The sequence below is a fragment of the Prionailurus bengalensis genome, chromosome A2 (genome assembly GCF_016509475.1).
Source record: "Prionailurus bengalensis isolate Pbe53 chromosome A2, Fcat_Pben_1.1_paternal_pri, whole genome shotgun sequence".
Lineage (NCBI taxonomy): Eukaryota > Metazoa > Chordata > Mammalia > Carnivora > Felidae > Prionailurus > Prionailurus bengalensis.
Window position 1 is genome coordinate 111,264,871 of NC_057348.1, and position 18,825 is coordinate 111,283,695.

Consider the following 18,825-nt stretch of genomic DNA (forward strand, 5'->3'; position numbering starts at 1 on the left):
TTAAAACTTTGGAAGTCGCGATCCCACTTGCCCGTGGGCAGCACGGCCAGGACGCCTGCGCATGCCCTCTTTCTCGCTCTGGTCTTGGCGCTGCTGGTGGAAAGGAGCGGAGCGCGCGGGTGGGAAGAGCTCCTCGTCCACCAGGAAGGCGCTGTTCGCACTGGGTAGGTAGGCCAAGTTGAGGCAGACGGGAAGCTGGGCGGGGCTGCCGACCCACTTGGGTTTCGAGTGGCCGTTCTGGGACTGAGGACTTTCTGGACAGGGGTGCCCGACCTCCCTTGTCATTGTGCTTGCTTCGGACGCTGAGCGGTCTACGGGCCCGGTAGGCACCCGCCAGCCCCTTGATTTTGGCACTGGGGGCGGAAGTGCCGGGGTTGAGGCGGGCCAGGGACTTCCGGTTACGACTGAGGCCTTCTGTTAGCCGAGCCTGCTCCGGCGGCGGCGGCGGCGGCAGCGCCGCCACCATCACCTGGGGGTCCACCCAACAAATGGGGGAGGGGTGGGCAGTGGGGTGGGGGGGAAACTTGAGTTGTCAGCGGGTCGCGGCGAGGGACCTCACAGCCCTCCGTGTGGTCGGCCGAGTCTGCGGCGCCGGGGGCAGCGGGCAGGGGGCCAGAGAGGAGCCGGGTGGGCGGGGACTCGCTGATGGGCGTGGGCGGTGCTTCCTCGGTCCCGGGGCATCGGTCCCGGGGCCTCGCTCCAGGGACTAGGCGGTGGAGCTTCCGGGAGACGCAGGTGCTAGCCTTAAGGGCAGGGCCTTGCTTGCTGTGATCAAACTCACTGGGCGAAAGGGGCTGAGCGCCGCACCAGCCTAGGGCCGGGCAACGGGAGAATCTGCCGGCCTTACGCATGGTGGTGGGTGGTGGCGGCAGCACCTCCCGGAAGGATTTGGACAAGGACTTGCCCACCTCGGTGGAGTCTGGGGAGCCCACCTGGTTGGGCAGTGAGGGAGTGGTCACCGTATGATACAAGGCTGTTGAGCACTTAACTATATCTCAGGCTCTATGCATGTGCTGTTTACCTCTTGTCGTTTCTCCTCATCCAAGGTATGAATTCATTCCAGATTAAGTATTTCTCTTCGTGTGTCTCCCAAGACATTTTGTTGCATTTAAACAATCAGTTTTAGTTTTCATCATGAATACCCAGGGGGAGCAGTTCTTTTTCTGATAGGATATGGCAATGAATAATACCCAAGTAAAACAGTGGATTAGTTATTTTACCTCAGTAAAATATTGGCCTGGAATGTTACAATTCAGGGTTCTCTAAGGAGAGAAAGTTGGTTTTGATGAATGTTGGAATCATCGTGGTATGAAGTTGTACATTTACATGCTAAAATATGCCATCTTTGGGTTCTTTATTTAAAGTTATGAAAAATTAAAGTTCATAGAGTGCTATTAGAGTCTTGAAGAAATCAACTGAGACTCTTTATAGTAACAGTAATTACAAAGAAAACACTAGCATTTAGCACAAGGCCTCTCTCTAGTCCTCATCTTACCTCACAAGGAGAAGTAATTTCTGGTGCAGATTCTAGGACATTTTATTGGATCATAGTCATAGTGGTTAGGGCTTGCACAGAAGGAACTTCTCATCTGGGAATTTTATTCTTTGTTCAACTGCTCTTCATTACATTGTGTGGATGTAGTGAAAGTGCTGGAGTGCTCACATGTCACCCTGCCTCTGATTTCACTCTCCTTTCTGACTCTCTGGGTCTTATTTTTCCTCTGAAACTGGGGATGTGTACTTTAGACAGGCCTTAATAAACAGAGATCAGAAAAATACAACGCTTGTTTTGTGTTAAGGACAATGATTCTTGCTCGATCTATACACCTCCTATCTCAAAATGACCTGCTTGCTAAAAGACAGATTTCTGGACCCACTCTTGAGTTACGGAATCACAGTATCTGGTGGTAGACAGAGGTTTCCCTACCCAGCATATTGTTATGTATGCTAAAGATTTTCATTCCTGGGTTAAGTCTAATAGCTGTTCTCAATCCTGTCTGCATATTGGAATTGCTATGAATTGAAAACTATTGATAGTGTGATCATATTCAAGAGAAATGAGCACTTAAAGTGAATTCCCCAAGTGACTCTAAAGCACTTACAGTTGAATTCATGGGTTGGGAAAGCAATATTGCCTAAATAGTGAAGTCTTACGTTGATTTTGTCTTCCTTCTGACCTCATGTTATGTGGGCTTAATCAGAGTTAGATTCCTATAGACTCAGTTCAGTCAGCACTTCCAACAAGAAGGAAGATGAGATGCATTTAGAATCAATAATAACAACTGGAATATTTGCGTTGTGTTATTAGCCTGTGAATAAAAATGTGATCATCTTGAAGTCAAGTTAAATTTTGTACTAAAAAAATGGAATAGGTTTTTTAGTAGTAACAACAACTAACATTTAATATTTTTTATTTTTCAATTGAAGTATGGTTGAAATACAATGTTGTATTAGTTTCAGGTGTACAACATAGTTCTTTGACAATTCTATACATGAAGCTTTGCTCACCATGATGAGTGTAGTTACCATCCATCAGCATACATTATCACAATATTATTGTTTATATTCCCTATGCTGTATTTTTCATTCCATGTGACTTATTTTATAACGGAGTTTGTACCTCTTAATACCCTTCACCTATTTTGCCCATTCCCTCAACCCCTTCCCTCTGGCAATCACCAGTTTGTTTTTTGTAATTATGATTCCATTTCTGTTTTTGTTTGCTTTGTGTTTTAGATTCCATATGTAAGAAATCATATGGTATCTATCTTTATCTGTCTGACTTATTCACTTAGCATAGTACCCTCTGGTTCATTCATATTGTCACAAGTGGCAAGATACCGTTATTTTTTATGCCTGAGTAACATTCCATTGTATATATTTACCACATCTTCTTTATCCATTCATCTGTCTATGAACATCAAAGATCCCCTGAGTTTTGAAAGATCATGATAAAAGTAGCACTTAAATTGAAAAGAAAAATTCTTTACATCCATCTTATCTATTTTGAAAGTGATGGAAATCTGATGCTTAAAGGCCTGGTTACCACACCTGATGCTGAGTGTTATCACTTTTATATTGCTAAGACATACTCAAAACTCAGGTTAATGTGCTGTTTGTGTATCAGGACATCTCCTAAATGACTTCCTGGGGTATGGTGAGTCATATATTAATGGCATCTAGCTCAACCATCAGACATAGTGTGATAAAGGATGTATATTTACCTATACAGTTACTGAATTGTCATTTTTAATTTGAAGTCTGTGGTGATAATTTTATTGAACCTGAGCATTTGTTTCATTGATGTGATGTAGTATTTTGGTTTTGAAAATAGTAATTATAATTTAGACTGAGGGAAAAAAAATCAGTAGTTGTTTTATAATGGCTATTTTTGAATCAAATAGTCAAATCTCAAATTTTATTTTATTTTTTTAAGCTTATTTATTTTGAGAGAGAGAGAGAACACAAGTAGGAGAGGGGCAGGGAGAGAGGGAGAGAGAGAAAGATAGAGAGAGAGGGAGAGAGTCCCAAGCAGGCTCCTCACTGTCAGCCCAGAGCCAGATGTGGGGCTTGAACTCATGAACCCATGAGACCACCACCTGAGTTAAAATCAAGAGTTGGACGCTTAAATGACTGAGCCTCCTGGGTGGTCCCCAAACCTCAAATTTTAGTACACAACATATTTTCTTCACAAAAGAGATCAGTTTCTTAAGGATATTTGCCCTAAAGGAAAGGGGAAATGGACATGCATCAGTCTATTATCGTTTGCCTTCATTGATAAATAATGAGAGTCATTAAGATGTTAATTTGTTTTATTTGGCTATTAATCATTTTATTACCATTAATCTATAAATGCTAAAGCAGTTTAGGGTATAAATTAATGGATGGATAGGATTTTTATAATTAAGATGCTAAGCTTAATCAGAATCATGTAGTTGGAAATAATGCTAAATATAGTCAGAAATGCTTTGCATAATATAGAAAATATTACAAAGTGGTATGGTAAAGATACTTAAAATACATAAAACATTTTGGGGGCTAAGCAGTATTTTAGGTGTGTAAGATAATCATTTATAAATATGGCAGAATTGAGAAATGAGATTGCTTTAATGAGTAACTGAATAAATTGTGAGGCTTTAAGACTAAAGAGATTTTTGTTCTGATTTCATTCCCATTTTAGCAAATCAGTCTAAATCCTATATTGGTTTGATTCAATATCTGTAGCTGTCTTCAAATGTCCTTGAAATTCATCCTCATCTCTTTTAATACATGGGCTGTCTTATTACCAACCTAAAGAACTTCTCCGACACTCCTCCACAAAAAACCTTCAATTTGCTCAATATTTAATTTTGTGATTCACATAATATGAACTCCATTCATTATCATTAAAGACTCCCCAGACTCTCTGTTTTCTAATCTACCACTAAACCTCACATGCTCTCTCTTAACCATGTCAGAAATATGCTTCCTTTGTTCCTGATTATTTGCCTTTGGTCACAGTACACTCTTAACCTCTCATCCACAGCCCTGACTTTATTCATATATCTGTTCAAAGTGTTTCACATTTCCTTACTGGTTTCTGAATATCTTACCCCGCTATAATGTTTTTTGTTTTGTTTTGTTTTGTTTTGTTTTTTTTTTTTACTCTGTCACTAAAAGTAACTCTTTAAAAATTGCAAATCTAATCACAACTATCCTGTTTACAGCCTCTCAGTGACTTCAGTTATTCTTAGGATATAATTAGAAATCCATTATATGCCTTAGAAGGTCTTCAGTAATCTCATTTCTCTCATCCTCTCTAGACTCATCTCTTACCTTTTTTACTTTATTCTACACATTTTTGGCTTCTTTGAATTCCTGTGATAGGACATAGTTATTCTCCAACCCCTTTGGCCTGGTATTTTCTCCACACCCTTGGTACCACATCCTTCTGGTTTTTTGTTTTGTTTTGCTTCCATTTCTCCAGGTAGGAAGTAATTACAGAGATTGTATAGTTAGTGCTTTTAAAAAATAAATAACAGAGGGGCACCTGGGAGGCTCAGTTGGCTGAGTGTCCAACTTTTGATTTTGACTCAGGTCATGATCTCATGGTTGTGGGATCAAACCCCACATTGGGCTCCATGCTGAGCATGGAGCCTGCTTGGGATTCTCTTTCTCCCTCTCCCTGCCCCTTCTGCATGTGTTCTCTCTCTCTCTCTCTCTCTCTCTCTCTCTCTCTCTCTCTCTCTCTTTCTCCCTCTGTCTCAAAATAAATAAACATGAAAAAAAAAAGAATAGAGAGGCTTGGGATTCTCTTTCTCCCTTTCCCTGCCCCTTCTGCATGTGTTCTCTCTCTCTCTCTCTCTCTCTCTCTCTCTCTCTCTCTCTCTTTCTCCCTCTGTCTCAAAATAAATAAACATGAAAAAAAAAGAATAGAGGACCTTTGGGCAAGGTGGAAAAATAGGAACTGAATTTACTCTGCTGCTTAAAACGGAAAAAAATTATACAAAATATATGTAAAACATCTCAGGTGGTAGGATTTTCAAACAATCCTAAAAATCTCTATCACAAAACTTATGATTGTAACTTTGGCCACCTAACTATCTACATGTATTTCTTCAGTGACACCACATCAATAAATTTCATTTTTTGTATATTGAGATAAATCAAATTTTCAAAATGGATCTTGGGCTTAATGTAAAGCCTAAAACTACAAGACTTCAGAAAAAAACAGGAGAAAATCCTTGTGATCTTGAGTTAGGCAAAAATTTCTGAGATTTGATTCCAAAAACATGATTCATAAAAATACTAAATTGATGACTTGAACTTCATCAAAATTAAAACTTTTGATTTTCAAGAGACATTCTTAAGAGACAGAAAAGACCAGCCACAAGCTAGGAGAAACTATTTACAAATTTGTATATTTGAATACATAGGAAGTATATTTAGAATATATTAAAAATACTTTCAGAACTCAGTTATAAGAAAACAAGCTACACAAAAAACTAGGAAAAATTTTGGACACTTTAATAAAGCAAATATATTCATGATGAGAAGCATAAGAAAAGAGGTTCAACGTTACTAGTCAATAAATACAAATTAAAACCACAATAAGATACCACTGTATACCTATCAGAAAGGATAAATTAAAAAGACTAAAGTTTGGAGAAACTAGAACTCTTATATTCTGCTAGTTGTAATGTAAAATGATATGACTACTTTGTAAGACAATTTAGCAGTTTCTTAGAAATTTAAACATACACTTACCATATGGTCCAACTATTCAGTCTTAGGTATTTATCCAAGAGAAATGAAAGCATAGGTATTGCACATGAATATTCATAACAGCTTTACTTTAATAGCCTCAAACTAGGAACAGTCCATATCAACAGATAAATGGGTAAACAAACAATGGTATATCTAAACAATTGGAATACTACTCAGTAATAAAAAGGGATGGATTATTGATACATACTACAACACAGATGGATCTTAAAATAATTATGCTGAGTTAGTGAAGACAGAAGAGAGTACATGTTATGATTCCACTTATGTAAATTTTCAGAAAATGTGAACTGACCTATAATAACTGCAAGCAAATCAGTGTTGGCCAGTGAATGAGGGTATATGGTTGGGAGGGAGGACTTAGAAAAGGACATGAAACTTGGTGGTGATGGATATGCTTATTATTTTGATTGTAGTGGTAATTTTACAGACGTATACCTATGTGAAAACTTACCAACTTGTGTTTAAATAGGTGACATTTACTATATATCAGTTACACTTTAATAAGGTTGCTTTTACCAAAAACACCCCAAAACCAAACAAACAAAAAACCCAAAAGAAAACCCACACATATACACAAAATAGAGTATCCCTAATAGACAAAACTTCCCTTGAGCTCCTTTTTAGCTTTCCAGAGTTGATGAGAGGTGCGATTACTCAGCAGACTGAGTGGTACACACCAAAAAAGTGAGAGTCACAAACCAGTGGGTGTGAAGAATGTGGCTGCCAGTGGCTTGAGAATAGATCTGGGTTCTTGAGGTGTAGACTGGGAATTCCCAAAACCTTAAAAGTTGTTTTATCGGCTTAGGATTCTGGCCCATGGTGTCCAGTTACGCATTTCTTGAAATCAGTCTCCTGGTTTTGTGCCGCCAGCAATTCAGTGAGATTGCTCTGTACCCTGTTGTTCAGATTATGTATATAACATTTAAGGTGGGTAGAGTATTGTGAAGTCGAATTTGTAATTGCTTTAATTGATTTTGGTAACTCTGGACAAGGCCTTCATATCATAATTTTAAATTAGTGTTTTTTAATGGATCTCATGTACTGAGCATGCTTGTAAAAATGTCTTGATTATACTTATCATCTCTATGTAACCTGATGCAATTCTTATCTTAAACTTTGATGAAATTTAGTCTGATTCTATTATTGGAAGCTTAGAAAGCCTTTCTGTGTGATGAGCAATTAAATGTAGGACCAATGGTTTTGGTAAATAGACTACAAAATATGAAAACCACATAACCCCAGTAGTTATATGATACTAAACAAACTTTCTAAAACATATTTTTAGGGCTATACTCAGTACAAGAAAACATGGAATCAGCAGTTTTCTCATGGATTATTTTTTTGATGGCTTAATATTCTGGCCCTTGCATGACTGAAATTATAGTTAGAGTGCACTGGAATTTACATTGCTGTAAAATTCCCCTCCCTTCTTTTGCTGACTGTTGTTATTGATTAATATGATGGTCTATATCTCATGTTAGGAAGACATTTAGTTATTATGTTAAAATATCCAAATGCATTTTTAGACCACATAGAGAAAAATTAATTAGAATTTTTGGACCAAGGAGTAGTATTAGATATGTCTCCCATCAGACATGAAATCAATATGATCATAACATTGCTCATATAGACAGTATTAGTTATTGTCTTCTTAATCAATGAGATTCACCTAACTTTAAATGATTTGGTGGGGCCATTCTGAATAGACAATAACGATTAGTCCTTTTTCTAAGGAGTATCATACATTTCTAAGTGGATTCTTTATATCTGAATGTTTGTTGCTCATCTCAATTCACGTTATAAGGTTAAGATGTGGTTTTATTTTATGGTTTAATTTGTGCTCACTTATGCTAATTGAGGCTTGAACTAGTAGTTTGTGAGGAGTAAACAGACTGTTTTTTTCAGATATTCATATTTTGATCATGGCTTAATTGTACAAATTGTCATTTTTGATATTGCATTGACCTTTTCCAAACATAGCTATTTTGTATAAAGACTTACCTTTTTTTAAAAAAATCATTTCTGCATCTTCTTCTCTATTTTCTTCAGTTGAGGTGTGGCTTAAACTGCCTTTCAGTGGAATAAATACTGTGACCTCTCAGGTAAGACTTCCAGACTTTCTCCATCAAAATCTTTGAATCTTAATAGGTAGAGTCTTATTTCCATATCATTTTGAAGTTTCAGTTGAAACAATTCATTTGTCTCTTGAAGTCTGAAATGATTTTTCAGTTCTTAATTTTATTTAAATATAATTAAAATTTTTAATTAAAAATGTTTATTTTTGAGAGAGAGAGAGAGAGAGACAGAGACAGAGAAATAGAGCCTGATAGAGGAAGGGGCATAGAGAGAGGGAGACACAGAATCCAAAGCAGGTTCCAGGCTCTGAGCTGTCAGCCCACACATGGATCTTGAACCCATGAACTGTGAGATCATGATCTGAGCTGAAGTTGGATGCTTAACTGACTGAGCCACCCAGGCACTCCTATAATTAAAAATTTTAAATTACTGTTTTCAACACTTTCTGCTTCTTCCCATCTCTCTGCCTTCTCTAGTTAAATGCTTGACAGCAACACTACCCGAAATAAACACAATGCAAGCCACATAGGTTATTACAAATTTTCTGTACCTGTACCCTATAACAATTTGAGTCTAATCAAGAGACATAAATCACATATAGTTTAATATGAAGAATTATTGAGAAAGAAGAGTAACTATGAAGATATAAGGAAAACTGTAAAAGATACCCTAGACCTGAGGAAGAGTACTCAAGGAAGGATAATCTTGGAAAGGGGGCACTACTCCAAAGTTGAGGTTGCTGAGGGATTGTGTTCTCTAGAAATTTGGCTAGGGCAGAGTACCACCAGATATCCTAAATATCCATACTACTGATGACTGTGCAGCAAGAGCAAGATAAAAACCAAGAGCTCAGCATTCAGAATTAAGTAGAGGAGTCCTCTTCATCCCGCAGCATCTAACACCCTCAGACAAAGTTTGAAAGCATGTGGACTGTAAAGGCAAAATGCTTTAAGAATTCAGTCCCTTGCAGGGTGCCTAGGTGGCTCAGTTGGTTGAGCATCCAACTTTGACTCAGGTCATGATCTCGCTTTTGTGGTTTCGAGCCCTGCATCAGGCTCTTTGCTGACAGCTCAGAGCGTTGGAGCCTGCTTTGGATTTTGTGACTCCCTCTCTGCCCCTCCCTTGCTCATGCTCCGTCCCTGTCTATCTTTTAAAAAAATAAAATAAAACGTTAAAAAAAAAAAGAATCCCATCCATTGTTAAGAACAAGTACTGGAGAGTGAATTTTGAGCTCATAGGCAATAAATTGATAATTGACACATAACCACATATAAAATGGGTGAAATTAATTTCAATAATATATTGTATTTAATGCAGTATGTCAAAATAATATCACTTTAACAGTTAATTAAAATATGCATTATTAATAAGATATGTTCCAATCTTTTAGTACTATTTAAAATCCAAAGTATATTTTGTACTTACAGCACATCTCAAATTGGACACTAAATTTTCATTGGGTGTACTTGATCTATATTTAAATTTCATAAAACTTACAGTTGAAAAAGAAGATTTATATACCCAAATTGTTTGAAATATACTTAAAAGTTTTCAAAAAACATAATTAAGAACCACAAATCATTTTCCTTTAGCATTTACATTCATTTTGACAAAACTGATTCATATTTTTTAGAGGAATTGATATGAACTTAAGGGAAAAACATCAGTTTTAAAAAAATGTTTATTCTGAAAGGGAAAGAGCATGACTGGGGAAGGGGCAGAGAGAGAGAGAGAGAGAGAGAGGGAGAGAGAGAATCCCAAGCAGGCTCTGCACTGTCAGGGCTTGATCCATGAACCATGAGATCATAACCTGAGCTGAAATCAAGAATTGAATGCTTAACTGACTGAGCTACCAAGACGCCCTGGAAGAACATCAGATTTAAACTTGTGTTTAAGTTAATTAAATTCTCTAACTCTTGTGATAATATTGAATTCAAGAATTATAAAATTTAAAATTAACTCTGAATTTATCATTATCAACAAATGTTATTCAAAATTTCTTAGACATTTACAGCCAATTTACATAATGTTATCAAAAACAATTAAAATGCTCTGCATATAAATCCATGCTAGAAAAATGTATAAAAGCATTATTGTTGACTATATTATGAAGTTTGAATTTTAACATAAATTCTCACAACTGTCTAACGTCATAAATAAGCTTTTCCTTTCCTTGTTGATTCAGCTTTACTTCATTCATATGCAGGGTGGTATGGATTATAATTTGATAAGCAAGAAACCCACCTGGCTTTTAAAGAAAATATACTAACTTGAACATAACAAGCAGAGAGTCATCTTATGATGATAAGAGATCTCTGGGTCTTCTATCTTTCATAGACATGAAGCAGACAGAGAAAGTTATTCAGCTCTAAACACAGGCCAGAAGGCAAAGCCAATAGCCATGGTAAATCACTCTCAGGCAACTGATCTGGCTTTAATCAAGGAATTGATGAGTGTTTAGCTGTATTTCTGAGTTGTAATAGATCCTCGATTGCTATGAGCCTTCCTTACCCCTTCCTCCCCTTTTCTCCCTTTTTTTAGAGGTAAAATATACCTCACATAAAATTTACCATCTCACCCATTTTAACTGTACAGTTTAACGGTATTAAATACATTCATATTGTGCAACTATCACCACCATCCAGCTTTAGAACTTGTCTCGTCTTGTAAAACTGAAACACTATACCCATTAAACAATAACTCTTTAATCTCCCTTCCCTCAGCGCATGGAAGCCTCCATTCTACTTTGTGTCTCTATGATTTTTGACTATTCTGAGTACTTCACTTAATTGGAAGAATAAAATATTTGTCTTTTGTAACTGGCATATTTCACTTAGTACAGTGTTCTGTAGGTTCATCCATGTTGTAGCATGTTAGAATCTCCTTCCTGTTTGAGTCTAAATAATATTCCATTGTATTTATATATTATATTTTCTCTATTCATCCATTGATGAGTACTTGAGTTGCTTTCATGTTTAAGCTACTGTAACTAATGCTGCTATGAACATGGATGTACACATATCTCTTAAAGACCTTGCTTTGTATTCTTTTTGGTATATACTTGGAAGTGGAATTACTAGATCATATAGTAATTCTATTTTAAACTTTTTGAGGAACCATCATACTGTTTTCCACAGCAGCTATACATTTTCACCAACAGTGCACAAGGCCAGTTTCTCTACATCCTTGTCAACACTTGTTATTTTTTTGAGGTTTTTTTTGTTTGTTTTTAATGGTAGCTATCCTAAAGTGTATGAGGTGGTAGTATCTCATTGTAATTTTCATTTGTATTTCCCTAATGATTAGCGATGTTAATCATCTTTTCATGTCTTATAGTTCTTTGTGTATTTTCTTTAGAGAAATGTCTATTCAAGTTCTTTGCCTGTTTCCAAATTGGGTTTTTGTTGTTGTTGAGTTTTGGGAGTTATCTATATATTCTGGATATTAATAAATTATCAGATATATGTTTTGTAAATATTATATCCCATTCTGTGGGCTTCTTTTGTAATCTGATAGTGTCTTTAAATGTACATAATTTTTAAATTTTCATGAAGTCTAATTTTCTGTTTTTTATTTTGTTGCCTGTACCTTTGGTGTCATATTCAAGAAATCATTGCCAAATCCAATGCCGTGAAGTTTTTCCCCTGTGTTTTCTTCTAAGAGTTTCATAGGGCAAGGGCTTGCAACAGGGGGGTGGTACAGCAAAAATGGCCACCTGCCTCTTTGTCTGCATCTTTGTGATTAGAAGCCGCAGTCAGCAATCAGAGCACAGATCCCTGATATTTGGAAGACAGGGTCCTTTTTACCCACTGTGGTTTTTGGAAACTGTGTATTAGCTGTTCCTGGAATGCCTGCATGGCTGCCTGTTATGTGGCTGGGGAATAGGCACCAGGTTCCTGTTATTGTGCCAAGAGCTGAAATTGACCAAAATTAACCACAGTTGACCTTCTAAGCCTTTTTGTAGATTGCAAACCCTCCTGGTCTCTAGGGTCCCAAAATAGTTGCATCAGACATATTTTGCTAGTGCTATTGTAGTCTAGGTGGGGACACAGGTTCCTGGTGCTTCCTATTCCACTATACTCCCAGAATCCTCTTGGAATTAATATGCCTTTATGATCAATCTCCTAAAGCAGTTGTTTGGACATAGGCCAACCTTAAAATATGCATGTTAACAGAGGCTGTTAACATGGGCTAGAAAAGTGTGAATAGATCTTGGGAGATTTTAGCAAGTTCCCTTTTGGTTCGATATTAAAAATTATTTTGATATGACTGACTTTTATGTGTAATGATGTTATAATAGTTTCCTTTGTCCGATATGACATTTAACCAATAAGTAGTTGTATTTATCAGTCTGCAGAATAGAATCTATAATATCTAGTCATTTAAACCTAAAAATAGGTGATAGTAATTGGTTCATAATTTGCTTATTTGGTGACAAGGTCTAAATCAAGCATAACTTCTCACTTTGTAGCAAATCATGTCATTGGTCAGGGCAAATTTCCTCTGTTTAAAAAAATCATTTACCCCATTTTATCTTCAATTTCCATCCTATGTTCTCACCCTGTTTGAGAACATCCTACTGTTTGTATTTGTTCTTTTTAAAATTATGTGTATTGTTGTGGGGATTTTTAGCTTACATAAATTATATCATTATATAGGTCTAATTTTCTTATTTTCTTCTATTTAGCATTACATTTTAAGATCTCTGTTACTTTTTAAATGCCTATTCAATATTTCCCCTGTTGCCAGACAGTGGTTTATAATAGGCATATGTACACTTTATCTGTCCTCTTCCCAGTGGTGGACTCACAGATCTCCTATTCCTTATCGTTGCAAACAGTCTTTGCATACCTTCTCTTGTGGATTGGATCATAAATTTTATTTAGCATAAAACAGTGCTGTTAAAACTGGATTTGAGATAATCTAACTTCATATATGTAACTCTAAAGACTCACATCCTATGCTTCTCCCTGGGAATTTAAATTAAAGGCCAGAGGAAGAAACCTTTTAGTCCCAAATTAAGGGGCCACTGATTTTCCCACAGACTTACTAATGAAGTGAATCAAGCCATTATAGTGTGGTTTAAATTCTGTGTGAATATCAAGTATTGTTTAAATAGTCATTAAAAAATACTTATGGAAAGAAAAATTCTCCCATGGAAGTGTATGAAAATTGTTGCTATCATTATAAAGTCATTCAAAAGGAGCATATTATTTGCTATGCAGTCTATCATAAATTCTGACTTTTCAAAATAATTTTAAGTACTATGAAAGAATTGCCATTTTCTTCCCTCTAATCTTGAATCTTGGCATCTTTGCCAATTCTTCTGAACTGAATCGAGGTTATAATCCCCAAATAACACCATCCGTCAAATTTTCAGACTAGTGGCTAACATGAATATGTACACTTGAACTACTGGTCAACGTTTTGTACTAGTTTTAGGCTAATTCAAACTTAAATATCTAATACAATATAAATCACTTTCTTCCTATGAACAATGATTAAACATATTGAATTTCAATACTTTTTCTTTTTCTCCTTTTAGACATTTAGGAACTTAAAATTCTTTGAAATCAATTTTAAGATTTTTAAGATTAATTTTGAAATAATAATAATAATAATAATAAAATTAAGGCCTTATTTCAAGCCAAGAGTTTAGTATCATAGATTAAAAGTTGTCACAAATTACTTGAGCTTTTTTTTCATTGAGGTTTAGGGTCTTATCCCCACTTCTGGAATCTAAGTGAGCTTGGTGACTTTTCTGATCAGTACAGTATGACAGTGTGACCTTGTGTCTCTTTCCAAGCCTAGCTTTTAAGAAACTGGTAGTTTCCAATGATAATGTCGTGGAATGCTCGTTGTGAGTGCAAAAAGCTTCCATGTAAGAAGACTTTGCTGGAGATTCATGCTATGAAGAAACTCATTGGGCCACCTGGAGACCCGTATGGATGTCTGGTTAGCCCCTGGCTATCCCAGCCATTTCAGTACAGGTGTCAGACATGTGAGTGAAGAAACCTTGAGATAACCTCAGCCCCTCTTTCCCTATAATCAAATGAGAGACCCCAAAGAAGAGCCACTTCAATTGAACTCAGTCAACTCACAGAACAATATGAGAGAAATAATAGTTTTAAGCCATTAAGTTTTGGAGATGACTCATATTCAGTACTGGATAATAGGAACACTTGATCTCCAAATAGTTGCTCAGGCTTATGGGATGTTATGGGTAATTGTATTAAAACAAAATGTGTCAATGGGACCATGTGGACTCTCTTCTTACTAAAATAGTTTATTTCTATCTATGATAACAGGGGCAAAAAGCAGGAAATAATAAGTAGTTGCTAAATGTTTAGGGATTGGACTGAGTTTGAAACTAATCATTGCAGGGACCTATTGGCCAAAGAATTCCAGAAATAGAGACAAATGTATTTGCAACTGTGGATGAATCTGATGAACCTGAAAATGATTCTGTTGTTATAATGCTGGAGAATGTATCTCTTAGGAATTCTTTCATCATTCCCCAGAAAACAGTTAGCATTTCTCTGTGGGACCATATAGACCTGGGAAATTTTTGTTTTGTGAGATGAATCTTTGTTCATTTCTCCATCTGGGACTGTGTATATATTATCAGAATGTATGAAAGCATATTGTACTTTCATATGTCCTACCTTTGTGTCCTAAATCTGTATTGAACAGACCTGTGATCTACCTAGATAGCTGACACTCAGTATCTTACTCTGTAAAATGAAGATAATGACTGTAATGAGTTTATAAGTCTGTATTGTGAAGAACAAATAGAGAACTCATGAAAAACCCATGGCAATGTCTGGAAGATATTAGATGCCTGATGCCCAATTTATTAATATTAATTTAATTATCACCATATAAATCATAAGAATTGAAATAAAAGGTAGCAGCAAGAAAGATTGTTTACAAACAGATTAAGTCTCTATTTTCTCTATTTTTGAGCAAAGGGTCCAGTAGAATCCCAGTCCTTCCCAGTCCTTCCACTGCTATTTGCAGATGATTAAAAAAATATTTTCTTGAGTAAGTAGTAAATATTTGGATGCCAGTGTAAAATGTTCTCTGTGTATTTCTTTAATTTTAAATAGAATACTTTTGTATTTTGGAAGAATGTATGCCTTGCAGTTTGGGCCAGGTAGTGAAAGACTGTAAGTCCTCAGATGATACTTAAAGAATTTATTGCCTAAGGTTGAACTGAGTATGGAACAGTACAGGCTGAGTTGAGATGACTCCCTTCCTGGGGAAAAAAAGATGAAATAAGATACAAAATTCGTCATGATCTGGAGATTTTTTTTTTTTTTTACCTCTTATTCATTAAGTCTACCCATTGCTTGCCATAGAGTCCTCATTTTCTGTGTGTGGTTACGTATATTTGTTGGGCTGCCTCATCTCTGGGAAGCTGCACGTCCCTTCCTCCTGCCAGGGTCCCTCACCCCTAACCCTTTATCTGACTAATGAGCAACATGTATTTTTCTAATCTGAGAATAGAAATCACTTTGGAAAGTCTGCTCAGATGCACTAAAAAGTTAGATGTCTCCTTTCTTAATGTTTGTGTGACTGCCTGAATTTTGCTCAATCTAACCCCTGTCCTACCCTACTGAAAAATGCAACGCCTTTGTCTCTTCCAGTAGATGGTAAGCTCCTTAAGAGAGCTTGTTTTCGCTGGTGTGTACATTGTGTGGCATAAAGAAAGAAAGTACTCAGTAAATATTTGTTGAGTTAAGGAATAAGAAGATGCTAAAGTCAGAGGGTCAATTCTTGAGGCTGATCAGGAGAAAAAGAGCATGGTGCCACAGAAATTATAACTTGTGGCTTCAGCCCTGTCTTGTTTAACCACCTTTTGGAGGCTAGTTGAGTTTTCAAAAATTTTTCTTCCCATTTACTTTGCTTTTGTGTTTCCATATATATCTAGTTTATATCATATTTTACTTATGGGCCTGAGCCCCCTCTTTGTTAAAACATTGACCTGTTTTTATTTTCTAACTCCAAAGATTGAATTTATTTTTGCAGTAATAGTGGTGGCATTTGGATCACCTTTGCAAATGTGGATGTTCCCTTAACACACATTAAGACCTTATCACACTCTATAGTATTCCAAAAAGGGAGGTGAACTGTTTTCAAAGGTAATAAATAGCTTTAACAACAAAGGATGTAAACACCTCATGAAACAAAAAATCTCTAGTCATATGAATGACTTGTGGCTAAACATTTCAACAGGATCAGCCTTTGTTTCTTTGATCTTTAGGTTTTTACTTTTGAATGTCCACACCTGGCAAATGCAGTAAAATACACAGCATCTGGATTACAGAATGCAAATAACATCCATTCAGGCAAACCTTTAAGAATAGCTGCCTTGGTATCTGCATCATGCTTTGGAAGTAAATTGATTTGGACTGCAGTAGGAACTTTATATAATTTTATATGATTTTCAACTTTAACTTTTTTGGGGGGATAGACCTATTATGCCTCCCTCTTTGGTACTGAATAGGTCTTTTTACTATTCTCAATCTCATTTTAATACGAATGATATTAATCTAGTATTTTACTAAGAAGGACAAGTTTTCCTTCTTAAGTGTACCTTTTTGCTTTGCTTTAAACAGACTTCTGAAATGCAGGAGAGAATCATTCACTGGCAAGATTCTTAGAAATTTCCTTTATATTATTCATTGTCTTTAAGTTTTAGGTAGCTTGGAAGAATATAAAAATTTCAAACAAGATTTTTTTCCAATTGTACATCATCATGACTTCCTTTTTATCAAAACTTTTATGGAAGCAGGGATAGGAAATGTGTAGGGATTGGCAAAAAATAGAGGAAGGCAAACATTAATTATTGTGTATAATTGAGTAATATGCCTTAGAGGGGAAATGTTTCTGGGACAGGTTTTATGTTAAATAGACAGCCATGTGACTTAGTGCTCCAAGAAAACTTGTATATTATGTTCTCTTTAAGTGGATTGTTAAACTTGCTTTTAGATATAGTAAAAGTGATTCTAGGTTACTTAAGCAATTTATAATAATTCTAAGGTCTTTTTACTGAAAGCAATTTGGTTATTATATATTTATATGTGGCTGATGCAATTGGGTTATGGTTTTTAATTTCTGTAACCTGGCCATTGTTCATAGAAGGTATGCTAAGAATATGTTGTATTCAAAGTGTATAAAATTAAATACAATTAATATCTATTCATTCAGACAATGCTTTCGTTCTTTTAATTTTTTTTTCCTATCCTATCCATCTAAATATCCAGATGTTTGGTGTTACATGTGATTGTATGAAAGCTCTGATCTGAAATCCTATGGCTTACTGGATTACCCTTTACCCACATGGTTTAAATTAATAATAAAAAAATGAACCAGGGCAATCTTGCAACAAAAGAACAAGACTTTATTGTATAACAGAATTGCAGATGTGGAAAGGTGCTCATAATAGAGACAGAATATTTCTGTTTCATAGAGCATCTGGAATGCCACAAGATCTCTACGTTATCAGGAGCTAATGTTAGACAGCCTTGGTTTGTGATTAATTTAATATTCAGAGAAACTTTTTTTTAAAGCTTTATGCCATTCATCATCATAATGTCATTTTTGCAATCCTAAAATGATTTACAAAGTCAACTCTCCCCCCTAATTTCTAAAACAATATTAAGACATCAAAAAGTTTCAGATAGAAACTTCAAAGGGCAGCCAAATCAGAGATTTCTGGCTAAGACAGTTTAGATCATTTAATATCCTCTGGTTTCCCTAGGATTAAATTACAGCTTATAGAATTCTTGGAATCTAGCTAAGGAAGTATTATATAATACTGCATGGCAATTTTGGGGAGGCTGGCAAAAGACTGTACAAAGAAGGAGATGCCATCTTTTCAATTTATCAACCTTTCAGTGAGTGCTTGTGAAATGTTAGAGGTATGAGAAGTTACCCCAGTGTGAATATGAAGCTCTAATAACCAAAGACATGTTTGTGTGTAAGCTTGGGATGACATTCGTGTGGCGACACTTACTTTCTTCTTTGTTGAGTTGTCACATTGCAATGGAGCTTAGGTTCAAGGAGTGAAATTATGAATCATGAATGGATATCTGAGGCAGGAACTGATAATAGGAATTCATTCTGGCACAGCCACAAAGACAGTGTTTCCAGTCACTGTGGTTTTCTAGGGACAGCAGTGACTGCCGGTTGCTTGTGTAGTGCCACGATGAGGCAGGCCAGAATCACACCACACATCATTCCGGCTGTAGGAACGATCCTGTACATAACCACTAGGTCTCTCTGAGGAAATTTAGCATGTTCCAAAAGAACCGCATTCAGCTTGAAGTTGAGCTGGTAGAGGAGAAGGTCTGTGAAACAAATGTTAGTTCTCTGACTAAACCAAAATATAAGTGATTGTTACAGGAAATGACCTGTTACAAAGGACTTTTCCATCCCAAACACACACATGCTGCCAGAAAGATGAGCGTGTGGTAC

The 18,825-nt window shown here is 36.3% G+C and overlaps 2 pseudogenes; one reads left to right on the forward strand and one right to left on the reverse strand.

Moving 5' to 3' along the window:
• Positions 1 to 1,210, reverse strand: LOC122488281 (annotated as a pseudogene).
• Positions 1,211 to 14,184: 12,974 nt separating this feature from the next.
• LOC122488282 overlaps positions 14,185 to 18,825 on the forward strand; it is a 55,379-nt pseudogene continuing 50,738 nt past the window's right edge.